This window comes from Pollicipes pollicipes, unplaced genomic scaffold (assembly GCF_011947565.3).
Source record: "Pollicipes pollicipes isolate AB1234 unplaced genomic scaffold, Ppol_2.1 Scaffold_6052;HRSCAF=7182_pilon_pilon_pilon, whole genome shotgun sequence".
NCBI lineage: Eukaryota > Metazoa > Arthropoda > Thecostraca > Pollicipedomorpha > Pollicipedidae > Pollicipes > Pollicipes pollicipes.
This window is the reverse complement of record NW_023596805.1, coordinates 22,707,871-22,716,654: the sequence shown is the minus strand read 5'-3', so window position 1 is coordinate 22,716,654 and position 8,784 is coordinate 22,707,871. Positions and strand designations below refer to the sequence as shown.

The 8,784-nt window shown below is 45.9% G+C and overlaps 1 non-coding gene across 1 annotated transcript; it reads left to right on the top strand.

The window, feature by feature from the left end:
* Window positions 1-8,009: 8,009 nt before the first annotated feature.
* TRNAG-GCC (transfer RNA glycine (anticodon GCC)) lies at window positions 8,010-8,080 on the top strand. The gene has a single exon. It is a non-coding gene; the product is annotated as a tRNA-Gly (tRNA).
* Window positions 8,081-8,784: the final 704 nt, after the last annotated feature.

The following is an 8,784-nucleotide window of genomic DNA, read 5'->3' as shown; positions in this document are numbered from 1 at the left end:
TGATGCCACCAGAAATATGTCCAACGGGCTGTATGCTGACGACTGTACAACGTGGGTGCAAGGAAAAAGATTATGCCTTTAATGGAGAGAATGCAGACAGCACTGGATCGTGTTTGTGCCTGGGCAGACAAATGAGGGTTTATTTTGTCGCCACCTAAGTGCAATGGTATTATTTTTAGACGGTTTATGAAGGAGCGAGAATTAAGGAATAAATCGAAACTCAAGATTTATGATCAGCCTGTGACTTGCTCTGAAGAAATAAAATTTCTAGGGGTCATGTTGGACTCCAGATTCAACTTGAACAAAAATATTGAGTACACCAAGGCAAGGGCTTTAAAACGAACATCAATTCTAAAATGTCTGGCAGGCCGAGGATGTGGCGCTGATAGAACCACCCTCCTAAGCATGTACAAAGCAATGATCAGGCCCATTTCGGAGTACGCATGCCCTGTGCTAGATGGGCCAAATACCACAGCGATCGAGTGATTAGAATGTGTTCAAAATGCGTGCTTACGTATAGCAACGGGGGCGTTGACGACTTCGCCTATCCTTCCATTACAGTTCGAAACAGAAATTCTTCCCCTTCGATTGCGACGACATGAATTGACAATAAGATACTGCATGGAGGCACGAGGCGAGGACAATCATCTGTGTCAGAGACATACCACTGAAAGGACTTCTTTACACCAAGTGGAAAGGGAATATATGAAAAGAATCTCTGGTTTTCTACGGTACGAAAGAATGGCAAGCATATGTAACGAGATATAATTCGGCTTCTCTCATGACTTAGAGACAAAGAAAGGTTTCATACCACTTTGGAAGCTACGCAAATGTGAAACCTAAAAATTCACAAATGAAAATAAGAGTGCTCTGAATGTACATCAAATGCAAAATTACTTTTGTGAGCTAAGAGTGGATACCCCTGATTTTACTTATATTATCTTACGTACGGTGCAAAAACTACTGAGGGAGTGGGCGGTGCCTACGTCCACGTAGAAAGCTATGCTCGGTTTAAACTGCCAGGAAAGTGTTCAGTGTTTGTTGCTGAAGCCGTGGCTATATCCCAGGCAATGAATATGTGGAAAGCAAGGGCATCCCGAAGCGTGTAAAATGTACTGATTCTTTGTCGGTGGTCACTGCACTGAAAAATTAGACTTCCAACCATCCAGTGATGATAAATATTTTTGAAACCTCGCACCGTTTACTAGAAAAAGGGTTCGGGATTACAATCATGTGGATTCCACGTCACTGCGGTATGGTAGGAAATAAAATAGCAGATGCGCAGGCAAGGCGGCATTGCTGTTCAACGAAATACTTGAAACCCAAGTAGGCTACAGAGGGTACTTACCGACTTTGCACTCCGCTATAAGAAATTCTTTCAACAAAATCTGGCATGGGCACGGACCTCATACAACACTGAAAACGGTAAATGAGAATATAGGACAATGAGACTCCTCAACGAGGATCAACCGGTGCGAAGAAATCATCCTACACCGACTATGACTAGGACATATAAGATACACCCATTCGTTCCTTATGGATCGAGAACCAAGACCTACCTGTAAGAGTTGCGTATGCCCTCGAACAGTACAACATATGTTGGTGAAATGCCCATTGTTTGCGCGTCGGCGACGACGTACTGTGGAAGTCTGTCACACATATGGAATGCCACTTTGTATGAAATCGCTAATTGGCAATGATCATCCAGTTCTTATTGACGAAGTGTTTAAGTTCTTACGCCTTTGCAAGCTTTTGAAAGAGCTATAGTGCCAGTGTATACTTCGGCGTGAACGTGCATGACAAAGCTGAAGCTTGCAATAGTGTGGTCTATCTTGCAGTGTCCTAGAATTGCCGACTTTGGGTGTAAAGCAACACCCTATGAGGAAAAATTTTTCACTCCTTTTCCCCATATTTTATGTGAATTTTTCACTCCTGCCTGACATTGTCTAATCGCACATGCTAAACTCATATTTCCCTTTCTGAGGTTTTCAGATGTCGTCCAAAACCGAGCTCAATTGAAGCCAGCAAGCATAAACAACACTCCACAGAACCTGGACATCTATGGCTATGTCGTGCCTTACCTACATCTGAATCCCGTCTATGTATGCACAGAGCAGGAGCGCCAGGTACCTCCAAGCCCAGGACCCCCCAACGACTCCAGCCGCATGCACGCATCAAGTTTGGTTTGTTTAAAAAATGCATCACAATCGGCGGCAGTGTGCCAAATACAAGGTTTTCGCGCATCCTCAATTTATTTGTCTCACCACCACACCACGAAAGCAGAGCCTGTTGCCAACACAAGCAAGGCCTGGTATAGAATTTTGCTCCACGTATTTCTTTTAACCGAAGAAACTTGACCATCAAGTTGCATCGCTCCCGAAATGCAGGGGTGAAAAATTCAAGAAATGTCTTCTAAATAAAGTTTACAAGATGAATATCACCATTTAAGCACCTATTTTAACAGATTTCAAGTCAAATCAGCTGATAACAAAAAAATTCCGAAAAGTATCAGTCTTCATGGTTATCTAACTACTTTTGTTTTTCTTGATATCATACGAGTGCCATACCATTTCATTCTTCCTGCTTTTCCCATTACCTTTAGACGTACCATCTGTTGCTTAAAATGTTGACCAATTTCTCTGCAAGATGCTCCAACTGAAAACTTGCACGTATTTTATACATAAATTGGATGAATTCGCCAGCCGCCCAAACATATTTGACAAGCACCCAAGAGTGAACAATTCGCAGGGAATGAAAGAGACGATTTGAATCACGGAACATATTTCTACCGCCATTTTTGACCTGTTGAACCTTCGGTTAGCCATTTTTTAGTTTATGACGGTGCTCGATAATGATGAATCTAAGCCTCTCGAGTGTCTAACTCACCAGGCTACCTGATAAGACTAGCCTTATGCTGCCATATAGCGCTTTGGGACGGACCTGACGCAGCTAATACAGCAGTGTTTGATGGCGAAATTCTGCCCTCCAGAAATGTTTATCATGCATACCTCTTACTTTTTCGCATTTTAATCTCGTAGGTTGATGGACATGATTGATCTTTCTACTTGGGGGGGGGGGGGGGGAGTGGGATGACTCTGTCTGTCGGTAAACTGTGCAAACTGTGGTACTGACTTTTTGTTTTGGGGGACCAGGAAGAAGCGTGCCCTGAAAAGCCAGTAAGTCTCCTGCGGACAAGTAATTGCTTATCTTCCCTGCTTTTATCACATGATTTGCAACCAGAGCTAGCCATTTTTGGCTTTTATCCACCGAGTTTTGTCACAAGACAAATTACGATGCCACAAAGCATGCAGCGGACTAATTTTTTCCATATTCTTGATTATTTGTCCCAAATTTCTTTAATTGGTCCCTTATGGTTGCTTTAACCAGATGTTTTCCATAGTTGTTATGGTTTGCTGACTGACAAATGACTGTACTGTACATATGCACTATAATTTTAACACTGGGATACTCTAAGCTGCATAGCAATCATAATATGATAGCAATCATTCACATCAATAAGTACCTACCCGAGGCCAAAGTCTTTTTGGCGGATGCGAAGTGTACCTAACTCTGCTAGCTGTAGATTGCTGCAGCTACAGTAATAAGCGAAGCTGCTAATTACTGGTTGGGAAGTTGAGGTTGGTTCATGGTTGCAGAGGTTTGCTCCTTTTGAGATGCAGCAGTTGGAACATTAGGGCAGAACAGTGGGCAGTCAGTTGTGAGGACGCAACAATCTTTGTTCTGGCAGACACCTGGAAATGAACCGTTGAATCGGAATACCTTAATTGAAGCTGGTGTTAAATAAATGTAGTTGGCCGACTAACTAGGTAACTAAATACCATAGTTTTACCGCAGAGCTTATCTGTGTTTAATTTTCACAGGCAGGAGCTTGGATTTAAAAGCTGTGTGATGTGCGTTCTACTAACAAAACATGCTCTTCTCGACCAAAAAAAATGCCAAAAATCTTACCAAAGAAATGCGGCTTCACCCACTGAGGTTTACCAGGATTGCCGTCAAGGTGGGCGGGAACGGTGTCCATGTAGTGACGAAAAAGGCTATTAAATCATTAGATGTTCCAGTTACCGTAGAAAGAACGGGAGTTAAGTGTCCCATAGAAGCGTGTATGAGTGCCACTCATTCATATCAAGGTGTCAGTGTAATCTATCCACCACAAAATTTGTGGAAGATGTTGTTGAGTTACGTACTAAGTAAGATGTTTGTGCACTGCCTGACCTTAAAAGTACGGTATTTTATTGTTTCAATGACTGTTTTCTGAGTTGACCTGAACCGTTAAAGCAGCATCCTTAATTTGAAGCTGCTTTGCAAAAGTACTGAGCTGATGTTGTAACTGAGCATTTCAGAAAGCACATAATGATAAGTTCCATTTGAGTTGTGTTCAGGCCGTTCAGTCCGTGTGAGCTGGCATATCTAGAAATCCTGTCCGGTCGTAATTCATGTTTTAGTGGAAATGTCTGATCGGGGCCAACCCGGCCGACGAAATAGACACCAATCCGTCGATTGGTCTAATCCGTGAAGCTTGACCAACCGGCGCTCTCACTGATGCTCTTCTACTGCATGTTGTACGGCGTCACGATCACCACAGCAAGGACATCGCGGTTGGTCTTACTTACAGAACAGGCATCGGTGGGTCGCGTATTCTCAGGCGGCATAGTGTTACCTCCTCCTGCCTCACCTTACAGCAGCTGGACGCCCATGGCCCAAACCGGGGCTTTATCTCTCTTAGTTTGTTGGCAGCATGCGCATCCCAATTTTCTTGCCAGTGTTTGTGCGTGAATGCAGACACTACTACGTGCAGGTCATGAACAGTGACTGTCGCTGTGGGAATGCGAGTTGTGTGTGTGACACACCTTGTTGCAGCATCAGCTAATCATTACCCGGCGCGTCGGCGTGGCTCGGTATCCAGCAGGATACCACCTGCTTCCCACACCCAAACAGTGTAATGTAATGTAATAAGAGGAGTTAAAATGTTCTGAACGATAGGGTGTGGTCAATCGAAAACCTGGAGTGCCATAAGGTTACTAAGAGTCCGGTAAAGCTAATCGTTGATCGTCACTATCAACCTATATGCAATGACCTGCTTTAACACGCTCCCGGGTGGCCGGCTAATACCCTTCACTCGGGTGGGGGTGGGGGTGGGGGGTGGGGGGTCAGTTTGACCCCTCTGAGATCTCATGAAACTAAGAAGGCTAGAGACACTAAAGCGTGTGTATTGTAGTGTATTGTATTGTATTTAACGTGTATTGAACTGTACGTGAATTTACTTAGGTCAAAGTTCCAGGTTCCTAGGCTACGACCTTGGGGCCAAAAAAGGTCAAACAAGGTCATGTGCCAGGTTGGTCTCCAAGCGTCCCCAGAACCTAGATAACCGCTTCTAAGCAAAAGGTCACATTCTCATTCAAGGTCAGTGACCTTGTTTGACCTTTTGAAGGTCAAGATGACCAAAACCATACAAGATGCCTTGAGTTTTGCATTTGACTAAGCGGCAAAGATTACGCTAGGCGGTAAGTTCCTAAAACAAAATGTTGACCTGGGTCATATTAGGTCAATAGCCTATTCTGACCTCTGAGAAGTCCGTTGAAAATGTATAATGCGGTTCCTGCTATCAATGAACTCGAAATGAGCACCAGAAACTATCCCATACAGCAAACCCTAGAGTAACAAAACAAATTGGTTTCGACCTTGGTGTGACGCTCATATTTGCCCTTAGGTCAATGTAGTTTGCGTATTCAACTGTCGTGTTGCCTAAGAAAGCCTCTTAGAGATATATTGCTTCGTCTAATACTCAGCTGTTGGATCAGATTGAAGGATTCCCTAGAAATTGCCTTCGCTAAAACCATGGCCTGACTTCGACCTGCCATAGGTCAGCGACCTCACAAAGCACATATAAATTTGTTTGCCAAACGATCCGCTATTCTTGTCTACAGTTGTGTAAAATTTGGCGCGGCTACGCCGCGCCGTTCGGAAGCCATTCTGTAAAAACTTTCGGGGAGGGTCAATTTGACTCCCCCCCCACCCGAGCGCGTGTTAAGAGTGGCTACTAGCTCGGAAGTGTAGACCGATGCATGACAAAGCAAAAGACCGTGCGACAGGACCCTGCACCAATTCACATCCAACACCGGCATTTGCTTTCGGTCTGTCCGTATAGGTCTTCTCGTGATCTGAGTATGACTGGATCATTTCCAATAACCGCGGCCGGAACTCGTCCGGGGCACCTGCTTCTTCACGAGCTGTGAAAATGATACATCTCCTGCTGGTGGGTTGAGCTTCCAAGGACGAGTCGCAGGAATTTCCCAGCGAATCACATCCCGTGTGCCATCCCTGTAAAAGTACGAACATCCTCACAGAGGAAGGTGCAATCCGATGAGCTCCCCCAGTCAGAAATATGCGAATCTGCACTGCGCGAAAAGATATGCTTATATGTTGGGTGATCGGGGAACTGTGTCAACTTATAGGTGCATCCCATGTCCAGTAACTTTCTCCTAGCGTGCAAAGGAGGCTCGTGGGCCTCAACAAGGAGGTTCGCTGTAGATGAGGTCCTGAATGCGCCTGTCGTGATACGTAGGACAGTATGATGTATTGTGTTCGAGGAGCGTTTTACTTACATACAAGCCCCGTCATAAATAAAAGAAGCTAATCGAGCTTGGAGCTGATATGGAAACCACATTAGAGCAAAAGCGTTCTCCTGTCCGCACCATATAACGTGCGTACAATGCATTTCAGGACGCCCAGGGTTTAAAACGCTCAGCTCGCATAACCCTCATATGGTCTTTGTAGGTTAAGCGACGACCAAATTGCACGCCCATGAAAGAATCGCAGGCTCAAATGGAATCGCTTTGCCTTACAGTCGAACAGTTACATACTGGCACATCACATCGCTACATCCTGATCACATCGGCGACAAAAAGGCATAGCTACTGTTTTTAACGTGGAAAATAAAAAAACATTGAGCAAAAGTAGGTCCCCGCGCGTTGCTGTCACAACCCCAAAAGGTATAATGTGCGTTAACTCTCCTAAGATACTCCAAGTCGGAGGGAGCTCCGCCTCCAAATGACGGAGCTCTACCAATGAAAGACTGAAACCCGGCGGCAGGTACGCTGAACACAAGGTTACTAGATAATGGCTAAAATGTACACGTGCGGCAACAGCTTGGAGCGAGGTTCATAGCACCAGGTGCTGGGCAGGTACACTGCACAGATCTACCTTTGATGGTCCCCCGCACCCCTGGATATTCAGGCCAAAGTGTTTTGTTGGGACGCACCACGACTAACACGCACGACGCGCTGCTCAGCGACCAGGATCCGATCAACCCGTGACGTGGGCGAATGCGTGCGAGCACATACGGTACGAACGCGGATTTTCATTGTGTGAGAAGCTCAGCCAGCTGCACTAAGCTGAACACGACGTCGCATTTTCCTCTTTCTTTGTTCCTTCTACCCGTAAAACAATAAAAAGAAAGCTTCTCTAAAATTTAGATAAGTTTAATCTCCCGCTTTAAACGCCAGCGTGTACCTTGCTTCCACATATTTGGGGCGGGGGCAAACCTTCGGTTGGGGGGAGTAGACGGACATGGGGGGGGGGGGGGGGGCAGTGGGCCACCCAGAAGATAAGAGATCGACAGACGTGGCCTGTTGAATCGACGCCTCATTCTACCCAAAAGGTAAATTGTAGATACAACTTGCGGCCGCTACATAATATGGGGGTACAGCTTACCGAACACAACTACCCGCATGCTGGTGTTTTCTCGACGCCAGGGAGAAGAGCTAGGCGAATCCTACGATACCCAAACTGGTGCTCAAGAAGGGGGGGGGAGCGGGCTGAATCGCTGATTTTGGAAGTCAAACATTTATACAACAGGCCGATAGCTGACCGCTTTTCGAGTATCACAAGGCTCCCGGGAAGGGAAACTGAGCCCCACCCACCTCCCTCTTCAATGGCGCCCCCCCCCCCCCCCCCCGGCACGTTCCGTGACCTAGACCCACGCTTTGTAGGCATCGGTGGTTCAGTGGTAGAATGCTCGCCTGCCACGCGGGCGGCCCGGGTTCGATTCCCGGCCGATGCATCTTTAGCTAAGTTTGACTCTGTTGTTAATCCTGCAGCAGTATTATCAACACAAGCGGAAACGCACGTGTTCTGCCCCACAACGCCGGTGTTGCGTGTCCGTTACAGCCGCAGCAGCTGCCGCAGAACACACAACACTGGCGGCGTTGCGGTAAGTTATGCTGTTCCCGCCACGTCCTTGCGCAGCGATATATCATGGGATAGATCATGATCATGATCTATCGGATAGATCATGATATTAAGAGGCCTTAACGGAAACATGTGACACTTGAAATATTGAAGCAAGCATCAGATATGACGAAACCAGCTCACTTATATAACTATTGCACACTTTTGGAGTGGGAAAGAAAGTCCCAGACAGCGCAAGTCTCTTCTTAGTAGATACGCTCCTCAATGAGTCATAAATTGATTACGTCATCGTACGATGCACAACGTTGATTGAGAGCCAATTCCCGGCCGTTATAGCTGAAAGTCGCGCTGATAAACGCCAGACATGAACACCCCAACATTATTTTCCTTAATCGCCGCATGGCTTACCATATGGCAGGATTTATTGACGCTGTTATGACGTCATGGAGGCCAAGGGGACTTTGAAACGCACTCACCATTTTCTCGGGACGTTTAGCTCAGAAAACAGTGGGGCTTAGGTTTTTAGAGGGGCAAAGTTGTCAACATCACCGAAAGGCCTTCAAAATGTTCATTGCA